At 45.6% G+C, this 22087-nt stretch overlaps 1 protein-coding gene across 5 annotated transcripts in view; it reads right to left on the bottom strand.

The window, feature by feature from the left end:
* LOC132834837 (talin-2) overlaps window positions 1–22087 on the bottom strand; it is a 352031-nt gene that overhangs the window by 268341 nt on the left and 61603 nt on the right. The window contains exon 2 of one of the 5 annotated variants that reach the window (XM_060853909.1): window positions 7070–7132. The exons of the other annotated variants lie outside the window; for them this stretch is intronic. The gene's annotated coding sequence lies outside the window, so the exon portion shown is untranslated. The remainder of the gene's footprint in view (window positions 1–7069; window positions 7133–22087) is intronic. 5 annotated transcript variants of the gene reach the window in all.

Here is a 22087-nt window from a genome sequence, read left to right as displayed (position 1 = left end):
CCACGCAGGCACGGGGAGAATGTGCAAACTCCACACAGACAGTCGGTAGAATCAAACTCGGGTCCCTGCTGCTTTGAGGCAGCAGTGCTGAGCCACTATGCTGCCCCAATTGGAAAGGTTTAGAGGGATATGGGCCAAATACGTGTAAATGGGCCATTTGGACTAAAGGGTCTGTTTCTGTGCAGTGTGACTTTATGACACTCCGTGAATAGCTCTGGTGTGGAATGCATTGCCTGGAAATGTGGTGGAGGCAGATTCAATTGAGGTATATTCAAGAGGGGCACTGGATGATTTCTTGTTAGAAATGATGTGCTGGGGGTATGGAGAAAGGGTATGAGATTGCCACTCAGCAGTAAACCCTAGGAATGGCATGGTGGCTCAGTGGTTAGCACTGCTGCCTCACAGCACCAGGAACCCAGGTTCGATTCCACCCTTGGGTGACTGTCTGTGTGGGGTTTGCACATTCTCCCCGTGTCTGCATGGGTTTCCTCCCACAGTCCAAAGATGTGCAGGTTAGGGTGGTTTGGTCATGCTAAATTTCCCATTGCGATCGGGGATGTGTGGGTCAGCCATGGGAAAATATGGGGATAGGGTAGGGGGGCAGGGTGGGATGCCTTTTGGATGATTGGTGTGAAAGGATTCTGAGAACCAGTGCAAGCACGATGGGCTGAATGGCCTCTTTCTGTGCCGTAGCAATTCTGGGAACTGCAAGCTTGGGTTAAAAGTTCAGCTTCAACCAAGAGCAGTCCTGGGCGTTTTTTTTGGCAAGGAACCACAGTGTGCACCGAGCATTGGAATTCCTCCTTTTGGACAGGGTCATGTCTCTCTCTTGTCTTTTCAGTGAGCTGCTTCAGCTCCCAGCCCTCATGGGAAGAAGCCATCTGCGAGCTGACATTGCCTTTGGGAAAGGGCATGATTGACCCCACATTACCCTCCCTCGCCCGAGAACAATCCATTCATGAAAAACATCGGAAATCTCTCCCCACTGCCAGAACACTGAACCAGGCAGCAATCGTGCCTCACAGTCGGAATCAGAGAGTTATAGAAAATCTCAGAGAGGGTTGGAAGACAACGTACAGCCGGAGCACATGGATCTCCATCTGGACCAAGGAAGGAGGAAAACTTACATGAAAATAAAAAGGTGTTTGAGAAACTCAGTAGGTCTGTGCAGAGAGGAATGTTTTGATTTGATTAGATTAGATTCCCTACAGTGTGGAAACAGGCCCTTCGGCCCAACCAGTCTACACTGACCCTCCGAAGAGTAACCCACCCATCCATTTCCTTCTGACTGATGTACCTGACACTATGGGCAATTTAGCATGGCTAATTCACCTGACCTGCACATCTTTGGACTGTGGGAGGAAACCGGAGCACCCAGAGGAAACCCATACAGACATGGGGAGAAAGTGCAAACTCCGCACAGACAGTTGCCCGAGGCTGGAACTGAACTTGGGACCCTGGTGCTGTGAGGCAGCAGTGCTAACCACTGAGCCACTGTGCCGTGAGTTGGATCTGATGCTTCTTTGGAAACGACAGAGATTGGAGAATTACGTTTGGTTCTATGTTGCAGACAGACGGAGGAGGAGGAGTGAGTTGAACACATTGTAAAGGCGCCCAACGCCAAATGAGGAGAAAAGATAGCGATTGTATAGAGGGTGGAAAGCAGAAAGTAAGTCCATCCACTCGGAGAACAGCTTGCTTCATGCCAATCCAAGCAGGAATGACAAGAGCTCAGTTCCCTTTCCCATCAGAGAGAGTTTATGGCTCCAGGAGTGGAGATTCATTCAGGAAATCCTTAAACACTTGGACAGTCATTTAACAAGCATCTATCACTGACTTCCTCTCCCCATTTTGTTGCTGGTTCATTTTCTTTTCCCTCGATTTTCTTCCCCGGCTTTCAGACAATTCCGTATCCTACCACTCACACCTCCTCTGCTCGTGTTTTTCTGATCTTTGGCTTCTCCCATGAGCACTCTCCGGGCCCACAACCATGGAACCTTCCAGCATTAACTCTCGCCTGTCGTCCGCCCTATCATAGTTTCTCCTCTCACCTGCTCCAAATCTATTACAACGCAAACCTTTCCTCAAATCTCATCAAAAGTCACATTAACTCTGCTTCTCGCTCTTTAGGAATGATGCCTGACCTGCTCAGTATTTCTGGCATCATTTGCTTTAGCTTCAGAATTTTTCTCCCGACAAGTGAAATGTCTAATAATGCGGGGCGTGCATTTCAGGTGAGAGGGTGAAAGTTCAAAGGAGATGTGAGGGACAGGTTTTTTTTTCAAAACATAGAGTGGTAGGAGTCTGGAGCCAGGGGTGGTGCTGGAGGCAGACACGATAGGGGTGTTCAAGGGGTTTTTAGAGAAGTGCATGAATATGCAAGGAATGTGGGGATATGGACCGTGGGCAGGCAGAAGGGATTAGTTTAATTTGGTGTCATGTTCGGCACAACATCGTGGGCCGAAGGGCCTCTTCCAGTGCTGTTCTGTTCCACGTTCTATTTCCAGCATCTGCAATATTTCACTTTTCTCCTGAATTTAAGGGAGTATTTAGTTAATTTCAAAGAGGATTGGAGTAGAACAGCATTTGATGTGATTGTTGTAGCTGACCAAAGCACCAGAGAACTGAGGGTCAAGTGGTCAGTTTCCACGCCCCAACCATTTTAGATTCCACCCAAACAGGACCCATCAACAGCTTTGTTAACAAATCAACATCTAAAGTAGAGCTTCCCAAACAGAGGAGGAGGGGTTAGGATCTCAAGTGGGATTATCATCTAAAAAATTGAGGTTCTGAGATCCAAGTTCTTATGGCGAAAGGGATCAAAGAGCCTGGGGGAAGAACGCGAGGACAGGGGACTGAGTTAGATGATCGGCCATATTGAATGAACGGCAGAGCAGGCTCGAAGGGCCGAATGACCTACTCCTATTTTCTAGCTTTCTCTGACTGCTCTAACAGGCCCCCAGGCTCTCAGCTTGTACTGAGGGGATCATAGCTTCCAAGCCTCAAAAAGATTTGGGAAGCACTGATTGAAGATATACTTCAGACACACTAGCAATTGAAGTTCAAGCTGAAACATATTGTGTGAGACAGTCATTGACATTATAGCGACATAGAAACATGAAGGTTTTATCTAGAACTATCCACTTGAGTCTCAGTTGCTCCCCTTTCTGGATATGTTTGTACATTGTTTTTTCTCACACACGTGAAAACTTGTCGAATGAAATCATCGTGTCTGTCTCAATAGCCACTCGTCAGAAAATATCTAAATTCCACACTTTGATCTTCAAAGCCATTTACTCATTGCGCCAAATTATCACCATTCAACTATCAAAGGAAAAGAAAATCTCGCACTTCTCACTGTTATGGACAAGACCAAACCGAATCAAAATATACGACGAATATGGCCTAGACCTTAACTTTATCTTATTTTCACTGTAAGTGTAAGATGTTGAATTCCAGATGCAATACAATTGGTCAAACTACTAGATGTTAAACCAAATACTTTTTTTTGTATTACGGTTAAAATATAGACAACATAAAAGAACTGGCTTCACTGTAACTCTAACGAATGATGTAACAAAATAATAGACACAGTAACTATTACTGATTAACTGTTCCAATATAATAACAGACCATAAACACACTCTTGGCAAATTCAGTAAAATAGATTGCCTCACATGCAATCTAACAGCAGGAAGAGAACCCCCAGCTTTCAGCTGTAATAGAGAGAGGAAAAAGCGCTTTCACATCCAGCTTCAAGACCCCAGCAGCAACCATTACTGAAGACAAACTGAAAAAAGCATCCTGGTTCTATGGGAGCTAGACCCCCACCCAGCCAGGCTGCTTCTTTTGTTCCAACTTTAAGATACTCAAGGCCTCACGAGCTCTTTACTGGCTTTGGAGCAGAGTGCTCAGTATCTCTGTCTCAACGTTTCTTCATTTTAAAAAAGGCACATTACACTGCCTAAAGCCATTGTATAGTCAGAACATCTTCTGATTCCTTTGACATTTTCAGGAAACTCACAAGACCATTTCACTGAACAAAACCCTTCACATTCTCTCGAACCAGATCTCCCCTTGGTAAGCCTTCGCTGTGCATTCTCAACGCTGCACCCACCTTGAAATATAACTAGGTTCCCACATTGATTGACTCCCAGATGTTACCTGACAAGAGCCTTGTACAAATGAAACTCCCTTTGGACCCCCATTGACCGACAGTGCATTAGGCAGAAAGGTGAAAGGCAAGAGAAATGAAAAGCCAATGTCAGCAGAGATCTTGTACGGGGTAAGGAGAGGTTGAGAAGCTCTGCGTGGAAGTGTGAAGGCAGAGAGGAAGCCTGATAGAGACATTCAGAATCATGAGGGGTCTGTACAAATGCGAGAGTCAGAAACTGTTTGGACACAGGCTTAATGCAATTGGCAAAAGCAACGAAGTGACAGGAGGGAAATCTATTCTGCACAGCGAGCGGTTGGGGTCTGGGAATGCATTGCCTGGAAGTGTGGTGGAGACAGCTTCAACGCATGCACTCAAAAGGGAATGTGAGCACCCCCTGAGGAGGATCAGAATGCAGGGTGGGGGGCGGCATGGCATCATTGGACTCACACATTCAGAGAGCCAGCATGGGCACAACGGGATGAAGGTCCTTCTGTTCAGTAACAACGTCATCCAGTGTAAAGACAGACACCTTGCTGCTTGGGGAATTGAAAGATTCACGTTTTCCAGAGGCTCACATCCTGTGGGCTGCAAACCGGAGAAAATAACTGGATGCCAAAGCCATTTGACCCCACCCCTCACTCTGACAGAACGAACAGACCAAGCCCAAGATCCCGAGGGTTTTTGGCCAGGCACAGACTTGCAGGGGGAATCTTTTTTCCGTTGAACCGTTCACATAGAGGAAAATAAGAATTGGATTAATTCAGCCTCCATGGAGTTTGCCGTGGAAGTAGAAAAGGGATTTCCGTTGGCAGGAAGGAGACTATCTCACAGACAGAGCAGCATCTTAATGCCACAATCTAAACCCAAAAGCATAATACAGACCATTGCCAGCAAGACCTCACTAGCAAAATTCATAACATAGCCACCTACATTAGGTATGGATAACACTTGCTGAATAATCCTAAGTGCACAAAGAACTACACAGGCACCAATGTAGGACTGACCATCCGGTTCAGAGTGCAGTGCACTTGCGTGTGTATATATAAATTACACAGGGCCCTGGCCTTTGTAGGCAGACAGAACAAGTACATTTACAGGGCCTGGTTCAAAAGAACAGAGGTAACAGCTATTCACTGGCTCCTTTCTCAGTATTACGCCCTAACCAATTTGAGTCAGAGTTAATCTGCCTAGTTCAACATTTAAATAAAATCTGGCAGTTAACTGCTAACCATCATCAGTTGGTGCATTCTCCGTATCACCTTCCATTTGCCAAACAATTAGCACTTTCATCTTCTGTAGTCTAAATGTTGGCTTTTCTCCTTGAAGTGGTATTCTTGTGACCTGTCCTGCTGATCGTGAGACGAGAAGTTTTGACAAAGTATGTCTCTTCTGTAATATACAAGTAATACTCCTGTCAAACTTCAAGAAAGCCCCCAATAACTGCCAATTGTTTTGTTGTCCCTTTACTAAACTCCTCCAACCAATCTCCCTGATCGTCACCGATACAACTAACGTCACAACCAACTGGAGTATAACTTTTTGCAACTTGCCAACCACTCTCCACCGCACGCACATGAAACCCAAAGTGTAATGATTGATGGTACCTACCACAAAGTTCACTTTCCCAACAAATTACAGATTTTGTGACCCAGAAATCAGCTTTGTTGGCAGGATAAAGTGTTATGAAAATGCGATGCAAGGGAACCACGGGGTTGTTTGAATACTACTGGTGGTGCATACTTGTTGAACTGTATTCCAGAACAAATCTTCTTGCCACAGTCCACCAATCTCCGGAGAGGACTTGTCCATCCTCCAACAACTTGCATCCATGCAGTTTTTGAGGACGCATTCTAAGCTGCTGCATAGAAACACCAAACAAAATGTGACACTGAACTGTGAGGCATCAGCGGAGACAAGAGGCAAATTTTAAGATGGTGAGGTTAACTTCAACTCTTGGTGCACTTAATCAATTTGTCAGAGATGTGATGGCACCCCTCTGGAGCAGGTGGGGCTTAAACTCAGGCCTTTGGGCTCAGAGGTAGGGACACCACCACTGCACCGGAGCCCCTGTTCCGGGTTCCTCAGGGTAGTATCCAAGGCCTAACTATCTTCAGTAGCTCTAATGGCCGTGCCTTCATCCGCATGTCAGAATTGAGGGTGTTCACTGAGGCTCAGCATCATTCTGAGCCCTGCGTTTTATGTTAAAAGATAATATAAGCATTTCCACAGCCAATCAAATACCCCATTGGAGGCAACAGCATGCCAATTCCTGGTCGTTTCTGACTCCTTCGCCAATCACCTTCAATCTGTCTTCTGGTTAGCCAGCTTCCCTACCTCACCCTTTCCACATCCAAAGCCATTTCTCCTCAACTTCTACCACAAGAACAACCATCCCAACTGCATTGTCAACTAACGGAGGTCTTTCAGAACTGGGCACATTCCCGTTTTGGAGAGGCAATGGGCTGGTGGTATTATCATTTGGGAAGGATTTAGAAGGAGGTGGACCAAGTACTGGCAAATGGGACTAGATCAGTTTAGGACATCTGGTCAACATGGATGAGTTGGACCGCAGGGTCTGTTTCTGTGCTGTACATCTCTATGACTGGTAATCTAGCTAATGTTCAGGGGACCCAGGTTCAAATGCAACTATGGCAGAAGGTGGAATTTGAATTCCGTTAAAAATATCTGGAACTAAGAATCTATTGATAACAATGATTCCATTATTGATTGTTGGAAAAACCTGTCTGGTTCACTAATGTCCTTTGGGGAAGGAAACTGCCATCCTTACCTGGTCTGGCCTAGATGTGACTCCAGACCCCAGCAACCCTATCTGGATGGGTGATAAATGCTGGCCTAGCCAGTGGCGTCCTCATCCTGTGAATGCACTTTTTGAAAAAAACTCTGCAGCATTACCTCTCCAAGGCCTCGATATCCATCCTAAAGTGCAGTGTGCAGGTCATATTCTCAATCTTCCAGCTGGGGTACAAAACAAAAGAAAAAATTTTGTAACAACTTTGTTTCAGCAGCATGATGACTCAGTGGTTAGCACTGCTGCCTCACGGCACCAGGGACCCAGGTTCGATTCCAGCCTCGGGTGACTGTGTGGAGTTTGCACGTTCTCCCCGTGTCTGTGTGGGTTTTCTCTGGGTGCTCCAGTTTCCTCCCACAATCCAAAGATGTGCAGGTTAGGTGAATTGGCCATGCTAAATTGCCCATAGTGTTCAGGGATGTGTAGGTTAGGTGCATTAGTCAGGGGTAAATGTAGGATAATAAGGTAGGGGAACGGGGCTGGGTAGGTTACTCTTCAGAGGGTCGGTGTGGACTTGTTGGGCCAAATGTCCTGTTTCCACACTGTAGGGATTCTATGATTCTACGTCTTTGAGTTTAAACTCCATGTATCTCCAGACAAAAGGCCAGGATGCGGCCTGTTTATTTGTTCTGCTACTTTGTGTACATTTACTTCACAATGCCACTGCAGGCCTTGTGAAAAAAGTATTTACCATTTACTTTACACTGTTTCGCCTCAATCATTCTGCCAAAAGTGTAATACTTCACCACATTAAACATGCTCTGCTGGGGCGGCAGTATATTTTACCAGTTCCGAGATTGGTTAATCTACTGCTCTTTGTTTACTGTGCTTCCACCATGTGTCATTTGTACTGTTCTTGGGTGAACTTGCCCCATTAAGCTATGGATTTATCATAGGACCCCTACAGTGTGGAAGACAACCAATCGACCATCGAGTCCACACCGACCCTCCGTAGATCATCCCACCGAGACCCCACCTCCCCTTTACCCTAGTCCCTTAATCCTGTATTTCCCATGACTCACGCAACTAACCCATATATCCCTGGACACTATGGGAAACTTAGCATGGCTAATCCACCTAAACTGCACACCTTTGGATTGTAGGAGGAAACCGGAGCACCCTGAGGAAACCCACACAGACATGGGGAGAATGTGCAACTCCACACAGACAACCGGAATCAAACCCGGTCCCTTGCACTGTGAGGCCGCAGTGCTGACCTTTGAGCCACCGTGCTGCCCATCAAGTTGTCGGCTTCTAATGGCCAGCGCTGGCCAATTGGAAAGAAGCTTGATGGCTCACTTCCGGACTGCATTGGTCCATCCAAGCCTGAGCACTGCAGGAATGACACTCACTCGCTCTTTACACTGACGTTTTGTGAACTCCAGGCGGTCTTGCAAGTTATGACACTGGGTTGACACAACAAGTTTAGAAACTGGCAACAGATGGAGGCATTCTGCATACCCAGGAAGATACCAGTCCCATTGACTTACCAATGGCGACATGGATCAGTTTCAAATACATACATTCAATGTCCAGTCTTCCTTCACAACTTCTAGAACACTGCATTGCTGACCTTCTCCCCACTGCATTTCAATGCATAAACAACACGCATAAAGAACACTACAGCGTACAGGGTCATTAGAATTCTTTTGAACTTGTGCACTGATTGAGATGCTTGCAGTTATTGGAGACCAGACCTCTCAGTCTTAGCACATTTTTGCAAGATAGCTTTCTTTTAATCAGATTGTTCAGTGATGTTATGACACCTCTGGAGCAGTGAACCTAGGCCGCCCACAGTACCACATTCCTGTGCCTGCAGAGTAGATATTTTCTGACCAACACATTAAGGAATGTTATGATTAGGACATCTCTGGAGCAGGTGGGATTTGAAACAGGTTCTCCTGGCTCAGAGATAGGGACACAACCACTATGCCACAAGGGCTCTACACCTCTGCAGAATAGTGTCCTAGGCCCAACCATCTGCAGCTGCTTCATCAAATACTTTCCCATCCTCATAAGGTGCCCAACAGCGCATTCCATGCATCCACTTCCCACTGTGGAGAGCAAAACTTACCTCACATGTCTCTTTTAAACTCTCTCACTTGAAACCTATGCCCTCTAATATTTGACATTTCCAATCTGGGAAACAGATTCTGACTATGCACCCTATCCACGCCTCTCATAATATATACTCCTGGATGTATGTTTGCTCACTGAGCGGGAGGATTTGTTTTCAGATGTTTCCTCACCATACGAGGTAACATCATCAGAGAGCCTCCACTGAAGCACTGGTGGTATGGTCCACTTTTTATTTAGATGGTTAGGTTTCCTTGGGTTGATGACATCATTTCCTGTGGTGATGTCATTTCCTGTTCTTGTTGTCAGGGAGTGGGAAACGGGATCCAAGTCGATGTGTGTGTTGATTAAGTTCTGATTGGAATGCCATGCTTCCAGGAATTCTTGTGCATATCTGTTTGGCTTGCCCTTGGATGGATGTGTTGTCCCTGTCAAAGTGGTGTCCTTCCTCATCCGTATGTAAAGATTCTAGTGAGATGGGGCAAGTCTTTATATACTTGCATCGAGTCGGCCCTTAGCCTCTGACATTCTCATGAAAGCAACCTAAGTTTGCCCACCGTCTCCTTATAGCTTTAGCACTCCAATCAGGGCCACACCCCGAGATACCTCTTCTGCACCCTCTCCAAAGCCTCCACATCCTCCCTTTAGTACGGCGAACAGAACTGCACACAGTATTCCAAATGTAGCCTACCTCGAGTCTTAAAGAGCTGGGCTGCTGGATTTATCCAACCTCACGTGAAGGTGAAGGTGATCTGTGAACTTGTAGGGAAAACATGGCGCTGGATTTTATGAAGGAGGGTGTGGACTATTTGCTGGCCCTATCCCTCCTTTGGAAGGAAATGGTCTCAGACAGGTATACCTGTAAAAAGCTTGCCTCTCAATGCATCCATACTGAGTGCAGACTAACCAGGCTTAGAGGTGAACATCCTCCCAGTTGGATTGGTTAGCTGCTTCTGCAGTCCCAGACCACAGTCATGGGGGTTGCTGCATCCAAGAGGAGGGACAAGATGATGAGAGTGATGGCAACTGGAGGCAGGTATTTCCCCCAAAACCTGGACAGGATAAACAGACATGGTCTTTTTCCTGGGGTGGGGGAGGTCCAGAACTAGAGGCCAGAGGTTTAGGGGGAGGGGCTAAGACTCAGAAGGGACTTAAGGGGGCAACATTTTTACACAGAGGGTGGGGCATGTATGGAATGATCTGCCAGCGGAAGTGGAGGAGGCTGGTACAATTACAGCAATTTAAAGGCTGGATGGGAATATGAATAGGAGGAGTTTAGAGGGATATGGGTCAAGTGCTGGTAAATGGGACTGGATTAGGTTGGGATATCAAGTCGACATGGACGAGTTGGACAGAAGGGTCTGTTTCTGTGCTGCACGTCTCTATGACTCTATGACACTTGCAAGGATGAGGGACTTGGTACCAGGTTTGTCACTGGGGAGTAAGAAAAAGTCAAACTGAACTGCCAAGTTAGAGTGAATGGGAACGCAGAAGGTCTTGAGCTCTGCCTGAGGGTCACCTCATCAGGAGACCAATTCTCATCAGCAGGGTACTCCCTTCAAGAACAGACACAGACTCCAGGAGGAACTGGAAGCACAGAGTCTCAGATAAAACAACACTGCTTCCCAAACATTTCACAACTCATTTCTCATTTTGTCACAGTACATCATTTGAAAACTACCGCAGTATTCATCCCAACAGAGAAATCTTAGGAGCCAGGTCAATGAGGAGCTTGTCAGTTTTCTTCCCCCCAGTGACGCATCCTGAATCCTGCCCTTCTTGTGTAATGACATAGAATATCCTATAGTTCGCTCTCTCACTGGCACATAGTTCATGATCAAACTGCTGTGTACATAACAGAAGCTCATGTAGGGTCTGTCTGACTCTGGAGCATAATTTGGAACCTCTGAATTATGCCAAATTACTGAATTTGACCAAAGAGACTGTGCTGTGACAATGCTATGATTTTACGAGATGTATTTCATCCTGGTTTTAAGACAGAGACACTGAGCTGTCAATTTGAATCAAATGAAGTAAACAGTTTGAGAGGCTTGGTTTTTTTCTTTAAAAAAAGAGAGGTTGGAACAGTAAAAAGTCTGAATGGGTGGGGTCAAACTCCCCCAGAGCCAGGATTTTTTAGTTTTATTTTTTCAGGAACAATTGCTGGGGTCTTGAAGCTGCAGTACATCTCTCCCTACTACTCTCTTTCTCTCTGAGTTTTCTCTTGATGCTTTCCTCCTAGAGTGCAGAATGAAATGTGAGATCATTTATTTTGCTGAATTTGCCTTTGCCAAGGGTGTGTTCATGGGGTGTTACTATATTTGGAACAGTTACTGTTCAGTAGTTAAATAACCTATTATTCTGTTAAGTTTTCCGATAGAGTTGTTATTCCAATTTCTTCTTTCTTTTGTTGTGTTTTAACTACAGCGTATGAATAAAGTGCGCTTTGCATCAAGACTGGTAGTTTGACCACTCAAATTGCATCTGGAACAAGCTACCTGGCACTTCCCTTTGTAATAAGTATCTAGGGCTATCTTCATAATATACTTTCAGGTAGCTTAATGTGCACATTATTGAGCGGACATTTCTATATGTAACTGAGGGAGTACTGCATTGTCAGACATTTTGTAAAATTGAGACTTATCTGCCCATTTCTCAGTGGACAAAAATCAACCAGCAGCTCTACTGTTAGTGAACAAAAAAAAACGCTCTGCTCATGTCCTGCTCAACACTCTTCAGTCAAACCCAGTGAAAATGTATCATCCAGTTATTCATTCCTTTAAGTTTTGGGAAGATCTTGTTGAGTTTAAAATGGCTGCCCCATTTTTTCTCGAAGGCGTAGCATTCCTAGCCAATCAGCATTCTTCTCAAGTGATGCAGGACATCCTGAGGTTGTGAAAGTCATGGGTATCCATTTTCCAATAAAGCCAAGACTGATATTGATTGCACTTCCGAAACTTGGTCATCCAACGGAACTTGGGATTTCGTTCCCGGAAATCAAAGAATCCCAACAGTGTGGAAACAGGCCATTCGGCCCAACAAGTCCACACCGACTCTCAGAAGAATATCCCACCCTGACCCATTACTTTACATTTCCCTTTACTAATGCGCCTAACCTACACATCCCTGAATACTCTAGGCAATTTAGCATGGCCAATTCACCTAACCTTTGGATTGTAGGAGGAAGCAGGAGCACCCGGAGGAAACCCGCACAGACACAGGGAGAATGAAATATCACAATGCTTGATAACACTGTACTTCAAACAGCAAGGAATATACATCCTACAAAAGCTCAACACCTTGCTATCTGCACATCCTGACTCCCCAACACATTCTCATTGCAAACATATTCCTCATTAACTAATTATAATGAACTATAACAGGGCACATCTACAAAAGGATGCCAAGGACTCTTGGTCTCTCAAACAGCAGCTCATTCCACGAGCTCTGCTTTAACAGAATGCCACCAAACACATGCATTTCCATTAATTAATAACAAGCTAGGTAATGGCATAGAATTCACAGGTCTAAATCGAGCTATGAAAAGACAGATAACTGGTTCATTGTAAAATTATCTTGGAGGCAGCTGCCGGGTTAAGATGATGGTACAAAGAAGATGAGGAGTCATAGCTGGTAACAAAAGCAAAAATTGCTGAAGAAACTCAGGTGGGTCCTGCAGCATCTGGAGCGAGAAAGCAGAGTTCAAGTTTCGAGACCAGTGATCCATCTTCTGAATTATACTCTCGATTCAATATGTTAACTCTGCATTCTCTCTATCGATCGCCAATAGTTGGCATGTTCACCATGATGGAGGCTAGTTTTCAATTCCAGGCCGAGGTATTTCCTAACCAATCTATTCGGAGATGTTAATACATACCTTTGGTGTGGATAAGACGTGAACCTCTGCCTTCTAGTTCAGAGATAGGACACTACCACTGCACCACTACCAAGTGACCTTCAAAGGCTGGATTTCCTTAACTGGATTAAAACACCACCTTTTGCCATACAATCATAGAAACACTACAGTGTGAAAGGCCATTCAGCCCATCGAGTCCATACCAACTCTCTAAACAGCGGCCCACCCTCCTTCTGCATCCCTGTAACCTTGCATTTCCCATGGCCAATCCATCTAACCTGCACATCTTTGGTCTGTGGGAGGAAACCGGAGCACCTGGAGGAAACCCACGCAGACACGGGGAGAATGTCGGTGTGGAGTTTGTACAGTCACCCAAGAATGGAATCAAACCCCAGGTTACTGGTGCTGTGAGGCAGTGGTGCTAGCTACGGAGCCAACCTGTCACTACAATGAACCAACGTCCCTAGAACATTATTCTCTATTACCACTACACTGCTATGGCTCTTGGGAGAAAACATCTGACTTGAATCAATGTGACAACATTAATAAACATGTTTATTAGTGTCCTTTAATGCAATAAAAATCTTGTAATGCTTCACAGGAGTGTTATCAGACCACCATTTGACTCTATTTGACCACATAAGGCAACAATAAGACAGATTTTAATGTGTACTTTAAGGAGGGGTGGGAAGCAGAGCGGTTCAGGATGATGTTCTAGATCTGGAAACCGGAAGGATCGACGTCAAAAGAGGATCAATCAAAATCAGCGATGTACCTGGGACCAGGATTGGACGGAAGGAGGAAGTCATTTGTGTAAACGATTTGCATGTGAATCCAGGAGGAGTGTTGCTGAACAAAGAGACCTTGGAGTGCAGGTTCCCTGGAAGTGGAATCGCAGGTAGACAGGGCAGTGAAGAGGATTAGAGTGGTGCTGGCAAAGCATAGCAGGTCAGGCAGCATACGAGGAGCAGGGAAAATCTACATTTCGGGCAAAAGCCCTTCATCAGGAAACTTTTGCTTTTGCCTGAAATGTCGACTTTCCTGCTCCTCGGATGCTGCCTGACCTGCTGTGCTTTTCCAGCCCCACTCTAATCTTGACTCTGATCTCCAGCATCTGCAGTCCTCACTTTCGCCGAGGGCAGTGAAGAAGGTATTTGGCATGCTCGCCTTCATTGGTCAGTGCATCGATTGCAGGAGTTGGAAGGTCATGTTGTGGCTGTACAGAAGATTGGTTCGGCCACTTTCAGAATACTGCATTCAATTCTTTGGAAGGAAAGATGTTGTGAAACTTGAAAGGGTTCAGAAAAGATTTACAAGGATGTTGCCAGGGTTGGAGGGCTTGAGCTTTAGGGAGAGGCTGAATAGACTGGGACTGTTTTCCCTGGAGTGACACAGGCTGACGGGCATGGTTAGGATGAATATTCAAGGAATTTTTCCCAGGGTAGGGGAGTTCAAAACTAGAGGGCATAGGTTTAAAGGTGAGAGAGGACAGATATAAAAGAGACCTCAGGTGTAGTTTTTTTTTCCCACACAGAGGGTGATGCATGTATGGAATGAGCTGCCAAAGGAAGTGATGGAGATAGGTACAATTACAACATTAAAAAGCATCTGAATGGGTACATAAATGTGAAGTATTTAGTGGAAGTTGGGTCAAATGCAGCAAACAGGAAGAGATCAGTTTATGACATCTGGTCAACATGGACGAGTTGGTCTGAAGGATCTGTTTACATGGTGTACATCTCTATGACTACGAGGTGCTACCAGACCTGCTGAGATTTTCCAGCAATTTCTGCTTCAGATTTCTGGCATTTGCATTTGTTTTATCATAACTGTCACGGGAAACATTAAAACAAAATACAAGGTGATAAAGAAATTGTACACTTACTAACATTGCAATTTGCAAACAATTAGAATACGTTGCAAAATATAAGCATCCTCAATTTATTAAATTAAAATTAAAGGTCTCGCGCCCTGTCTTTTGTATTCAAGTCCACAGATCGTTTAATTCTCAGTTCTTTACTCTGAGTTTTGTAAAGTTGGGAACATCAAAAAAAAATCACATATCAAAAAAAAACATATTGGGATTACAGTCTGGGGAGAGCTGCCAATCCTTCAGGAATAACCTGGAATATTCAGGAATTGAAGATCAGGACATGGCTACAGTGTGGAAACAGGCCCTTCAGCCCAAAAAGTCCACACCGACCCGCCACCCATACCCCTACATATACCCCTTTACCAAACACTACAGGCAATTTAGCATGGCCAATTCACCTGACCTGCACATCTTTGGACTGTGGGAGGAAACCGGAGCACCCTGAGGAAACCCACGCAGACACGGGGAGAATGTGCAAACTCCACACAGTCAGTTGACTGAGTCGGGAATTGAACCCAGGTCTCTAGTACTGTGAGTGCAGCAGTGCTAACCACTGTGCCACCGTGCTGCCCACAAAGACAGGAAGAAAACTGGAATATGAAAAGTCTACTTTTTCAATTTATTGGGGCATTCTTTGTTCATTAGTCACTCATGGCACATGGATTGGCACTTATTGCCCATCCTTAATTGTCTTTGAGAAGGCGTTGGTGAGCTAGCTTGTCAAAATGTCTGTCTGGTGCAGGTAAACTCACAATGCTGCAGAAAAGGGAGTTCCTTCAGTGTGGCGGGGTCAAAATCCTGGAAGAATAACATATTTGCAAGTCAGGATGGTGAGTGGGACACCTGCAGCAAGTCATGTTACCAAGGACCCACTGTCCTTGACCTTCCAGATGGTAGAGGTTTGTAGCTTTGGAACGTGCTGCTAGAGGATATTGTCTAGGTCATGCTGCATCTGCTCACAGGCTGCTTCAGTATCTGAGGAATTGCAAGTGGTTGCTGAATGTTGGACAAGTCAGTGAAACCCCTCCCCTCCGACCTAATAATGGAGGGATGGCCATTGATAAAGCAGCTGAAGACAGTTGGACCTCAGATACTATCCTGATGTCAAGGACAGTCTGTTTCAGCTCACCTCTGGAATTTTGATGATGGATGAATGGGACTTGGCCAGAGTTAGGTTAGAGAGAACAAATACACTTGGATAAGTACATGAATTGGGAAGGTTTGGAGGGGTATGGGCTAGGAACAGGCAGGTGAGACTAGCTTAGTTTGGGAATATGGTCAGCATGGTCTGGTTGGACCGAAGGGTCTGCTTCCATGCTGCATGACTATGACCTGGGATAGAAGACAGAGACAGGAGCAGTTGTGGAAATGGAAGCAAGCAATCTTATGTCAATATATACGAACAGGAACAGAGGCCAGAGCATAGAATGGGCTGAATGGCCTCATTCCACTCCTATCTGGCTCAGAGTTAATTGTGAAACCAAGTGGCATCCTGCTTGCCTGACATCCAGGATGGGCAAAAGTTGCCTCCAACTGGACTGTGGGAGGATGGAAACCATTCCCTTTAATCCCTGCAACGGACTCCACTCCCTCGCCATTGACTCCAATCCTCTCCAAGATTACCGTGTAAGACGGGGTCAATGGCGAGGGAGTGGAGTCCGTTGCAGGGATTAAAGGGAATGGTTTCCATCCTCCCACAAACCAGTTGGAGGCAACTTTTGCCCATCTTGGATGTCAGGCATGCAGACTGACCAATCAGAAACAGCGGAGGGGTTGGGAGAGAAGGTCACACTTCAAAACTAAACACTGGACCTTCGGGTGACGTGGCTGAGAGAAAGGGGTCAGACGAGGGGGCTTCAGTGGTAGACCCTTGGGGAAGACCAGAGCTGTCAGAGTCATTGAGCCGAACAGCACAGAAACAGACCCTTCAAGTCCAATCACCGACCAGATATCCTAAATTAATCTCGTCTCATTTGACAGCACTTGCCCCATTTCCCTCTAAACCTTTCCTAGCCATGTACCCATCCAGATGTATTTTAAACATTGTAATTGTACATAGTCACATTGCGGGAACCCACTGCAAGGGAATCTCTCATTGTCGTCTGACAGATAAAGGCAAGGGGTTGGAAAAGGACAGGATCAACCTGTTAAAATATCAAGAATCAGTCCAAATGGATACCCTTATTCTATAAGCAACGTGAGGAGAGTTTAACTAAATTAACACGTGGCAATGATCAGCCACAATCTAAGTGAACAGTCAAAAAGACTTCAGGAGTGAAATTGTTAACTTCTTTTCTCATGGAAAATCTGAAACCAAAATTACAAAAGAGTGGCATTGCCGGAGTTGCTTTGTTTCCTCTTATAAACGAAAGCCCTTTCCAAAAAAAAAGGTGACAGTAATTACACTGTAATTGGCTGCAAACTTCAAAAATCATTGCCAACTACATCGCTGCAATATTTCGAGTCGGTGCTTTGAAGTCTCCGCAGTATTGGCAGAAAGGAACACCAACACCTTTCCTGAGCAAACATTTCCAGAATGAGCAATTTTCCTGTTGCAGATTTCCCCCTGAGCGAGCTGCAAGTGAGCACACTGACCCATCCTAGGCTGACACAGGGCGTGTTCAAACAACACACTCAAGGGCTGTCCTCAAAACTAGGCCAGGCCTCATCAAAACCAGTCACAGAGCACCAAGGTCAACAAACGCTGCGTGTCCTACAGCATTGGACAGATGGAATTTTAGAAGTGGGTCATGATCTGACAGAGCTACCTGAATCTGTATCATCTTTCCACCCGATCACTCTCTTTTCTTCTGAAGGCATGCCCACCAGTCCAAACATTGGCCTCAATGGCCTTCCTTGGCAACTTGTTATTCTTTTGAGTTCAAAAGTTCTGTTTCAGTTATAGAGTCATAGAGATGTACAGCACAGAAACAGATGCTTCAGTCCAACCAGTCCATGACAACCAATATCCTAAATTAATCTAGCCCCATATGCCAGCATTTGGCCCATATCCCCCTAAACCCTTCCTATTCATATACCCATCCAGATGCCTTTTAAATGTTGTAACTGTACCAGCCTCCACCACTTCCTGTAGTGGAGCTCATCCCATACATGTACCACCCTCTGCATGACAAAGTTGCCCCTCAAGTCCTTTTTAAATCATTTCGCTCTCATCTAAACCTACGCCCTCTACTTTTGGACTCTCCCACCCTTCAGAAACAACCTTGTCTACTTACCCTATCCATGCCCCTCATGATTTTATAAACCTGTGTAAGGTCTCCCCTCAGCCTCCGACGCTCCAGAGAAAACAGCTCCAGGCTATTCAGCCTCTCTCTATCGCTGAAAACCCTCCAACCTGGCAACATCCTTGTAACTCTTTTCTGAACTGTTTCAAGTTTCACAACATCTTTCCCATAGAGAACTTGTGATCAATCTTCAAACTCTGAGACCACCTCTGCAGTCTTTGGGGGGAGGCATCATGAATGACCACATGTCCCTATCTCACAGTTAGCCCTGGAATTCTGGTCAATTCTTGTCCCCCTCAGTCACCATGGAAATAACAAACCGTTTCAGGTCATTATCCCGTCGCTGCTTGTGGGATCTTGCTGTGCACTGATTGGCTGCTGCATGCCCTGCAACAACTTTTTAAACATACCTGTACAGAATGCAGGCGTGACTGGTCAGGCCAGTATTTGTTGCATGTCTCAAACTGCCCCTTTGCACTGAGAAGATCACTAGGGCCATTTCAGAGGGCAGTTAAGAGCAAACCACATGGCTGTGGGTATGGAGTCACATGTTCGTCAAACCAGATAACAGTGGTACGGTGGCTCAGTGGTTAGCACTGTGGACCCGCAGCACCAGAGACTCAGGTTCAATTCCAACCTCGGGCGACTGACTGTGTGGAGTTTGCACGTTCTCCCCGTGTCTGCGCGGGTTTCCTCCCACAGTCCAAAGATGAGCAAGTTAGATGGATTGGCCATGCTAAATTGCCCATAGGGTCCAGGGATGTATCGATTAGGTGTGTTAGTCAGGGGTAAATGTAGAGCAACAGGGTAGAGGGAATGGGTTTGGGTGGGATACTCTTTGTAGGGTCAGTGTGGATGCTTAGGCCAAATGTTCCCTAGCGCTGTGAGGCAGCAATGCTAACCACTGAGCCACTCTTATCTGGTTTGTCCAACATGTGACTCCATTCCCACAGCCGTGTGGTTTACTCTTAACTATGAATTTCCTTCCCTGAAGGACATTAGTGACGAGCACTGACAATGGTTACATAGCCATCATTCGACAAGCTTTTAATTTCAGCTTCTCAAGAATTCAAATTTAACCATTTGTCACGGTGGGATTCAAATTGCCGGAAATTTAGTCCAAGTCTCTGGATTACTAGTCCAGTGACCACTACCTCCGCTCTCCATGAGTTACACGTCTGTAAACCTCCTTAACACATCCGTAGATCAAATAATTACAACTATTCTTTCCTTTTTTAAAATTCGCCTCAATTTATTCACATGAAGTGAGTCAATCTCCTTCAGATTTTCAATCTCTTCCCTTTGGGTTTTTTTGTAAAAAACAAGATGGACTGCACCAACTCTCCTCAAAGCAAATTCCTGAGACTCAGTCCGCCACAGGAAGGATTTGGAAGAGCTTATTGTTTCTATTTGCATTTCAAACCACAAAGTATTAGCTCGAGCGGAGAGCAAAAAGCACTGAGGCAATTGCTGGTTACCGCACGATGTTCCAATACACTCGGGCAATTCATTAAAGCCACAACAGATTTCAATGGATCTCGAACCACCAGGTGACCACGAGACAAACATAGAACAGAAACCAATCCTCCAGCAGGTCACAGAAAAAGGTCACAAAAAGTTGGGTTAAAACCTCACTCAACAAATCCAGCCATTTAACATTCCAGTCTCCACTCCATTACCAGAAAGATAAGATGTTACTGACAACATCTTCAAATGGCACTTACAGAACAATAACCTGCTCACTGATGCTTCACTGGAGATCTTCCAGGGCCACTCAGTTCTTTGTCACATCCTAGCCCTTTCAGAATCGACACCTTGCTTTTACATAGTGTCTCAAAATGTCAGAAAACTGCCTTACTGGTACATCACCAGAGTCACATAGAAGGAAGCAGCTTAGGGATTTTAAAACCTGATCGAGGTAAGATTTAAAAAAGGAGAGAGAAGCCAAATGACAGAGAGGAGTAGGAAGGGAATTCCAAATTCCCATGCTCTGGACCTAATTGGCAATCCACTGGACTGAAGCATCTTGTCCCATCAAACGTTACTCTAGAATCATACAATCTTTACAGTGTAGAAACAGGCCCTTTGGCCCAACAAGTCCCATTAGGCCCTCTGAAGAGTATCGCACCCAGACCCATTCAGTTAGATTCTGCACCTAACCTACACATCCATGAACACTACGGACAATTTAGCATGGCCAATCCACCCTATCCTGCACATCTTTGGACGGTGGGAGGAAACCGGAGCACGCGGAGGAAACCCACGCAGACACAGGGAGAATGTGCAAACTCCACACAGACAGTTTCCCAAGGCTGGAATTGAACCCTGGTCCCCGGCACTGTGAGGCAGCAGTGCTAACCACTGAGCCACTGGTACTCTGGACTGGATAGCTTTCCAGAGTCTAACCCCAGGGCAGGGACATCCTCCAGATTGACGAAGGCCTCTTCCAACCACAGAACCAAGTGAAGGCTCTTGACCTTGGTTATATCTTCTTCAAACTGGAACCATCTGCCACACATTGTGCCCCCTGCCATTATTCCCAGGGGACCTCGGGGTGGCGAGGGGGGGGGTGTGGGGTCCTATTCAGTTTCAGTGCCAAGGGACTGTCTGCTCAACCTCGCCATCCATGCCAGCTCCAACTGGAAGGAGTTGCGTCTAGTCCTGCCTTTTCCATTCTCGCATGGAAAGAATTGTTTACACAACTTGGAAGTTGCTGTGAAACTTCATCCGGGTTTGTTGTGAGATGGCAGACAACTGTATTTACTTCCAAAGGAATAAAATTGTACAACAGCTGGCATTACAGCTTGGGGAGCAGGAGCAGCTGCTCCGAGTTAGTGAAAAGGACCCAGTTCATGACTGAGAGAGCATTCTGCTCTGAGCTGTTTGAACGGTCGACTGCAGGAACTCATTCAGAGCTCCAAAGAAACGGAGAGATTGTCCCAAAAAAGCAAACCAGTCTGGGACCACAGGGAATAAGGGGTGGCACATTTAAGACAGACGGGAGCAGGAATTTCTTCTCGCTGAGGGGAGTGAATCCATGGAACTTTTATTTTTACTGCAGAGGGCTGTTGAGGTTGATTCGTTAAGTATACGCAAGGCTGAGAGAGAGAGACAGATTTTTAACCAGCAAGGGAAACCGAGAGATAACGCAAGAAAGTGGAGATGAGGATTATCAGATTAATCATGACGACATTGAATGGCATGGCTGGGCTGAATGGTCTACGTCTGCTTCTCAGTGTTAAGTTAACTGCAGACGGAGAAGGTCGAATTGTGCAACAGTTGAGTTAGAAAGAAGAAATGTATTGATGGACGGTGGAAGCTGTCAATCTTGTTTTAAATTCATTCATGGCATGAGGGTGACACCGGCCAGGCCAGCATTTCTCCCTCATCCCTAATTGTTAAGAGTCGACTATATTGCTGTGGGTCGGCAGTCACATGTAGGCCAGACCAGGTAAGGATGGCAGATTCCTTCCCTAAAAGGACATTAGTGAACCAGATGGGTTTTTCTTGACAAATCGACAACGGATTCATGCTCAACATGAGCCTGTCAACTCCATGTCCAGGCTTCAGCTCAGACAATGAGCAGAGTTTGTACAACGGAATGGGCAACTTTAACTTAGCAGCAAAAACACCAGGATTCAAGGTCGGCCTCATGTTATACCCTTAAATGGCTTATCATGACTGCATAAGACCATTTGGCCCATTGACTCCATTCTGCCATTTGATCATGGCTGATGTGTCTCTCAACCCCATTCTCCTGCCTTCTCCCTGTAACCCTTGATCCCCTTATTAATTAAGAACCTATCTGTCTCTGTCCGAAATACACTCTTGGCCGCTACTGCATTAAGTTCCACACATTCCCCACCCTCTGGCTAAAGAAATTCCACTTCATCTCTGTTCTAAAGGGTTGTCCCTTCACTCCAAGGCTGTGCCCACGGGTCCTAGTCTCTCTTATGAGTGGAAACATCTTCTCCACATCCACTCTATCCAGGTCTCTGCACCAGCAATCATCATTACCTAGTGCCAATACCCTGCTTTACCGCCATATCCCTACACACCATTTCTATCCAAG

Source organism: Hemiscyllium ocellatum, chromosome 42 (assembly GCF_020745735.1).
Source record: "Hemiscyllium ocellatum isolate sHemOce1 chromosome 42, sHemOce1.pat.X.cur, whole genome shotgun sequence".
NCBI classification, from domain to species: domain Eukaryota; kingdom Metazoa; phylum Chordata; class Chondrichthyes; order Orectolobiformes; family Hemiscylliidae; genus Hemiscyllium; species Hemiscyllium ocellatum.
The sequence above is the reverse complement of the archived record's forward strand: the minus strand, read 5'-3'. Positions and strand labels throughout refer to the sequence as shown.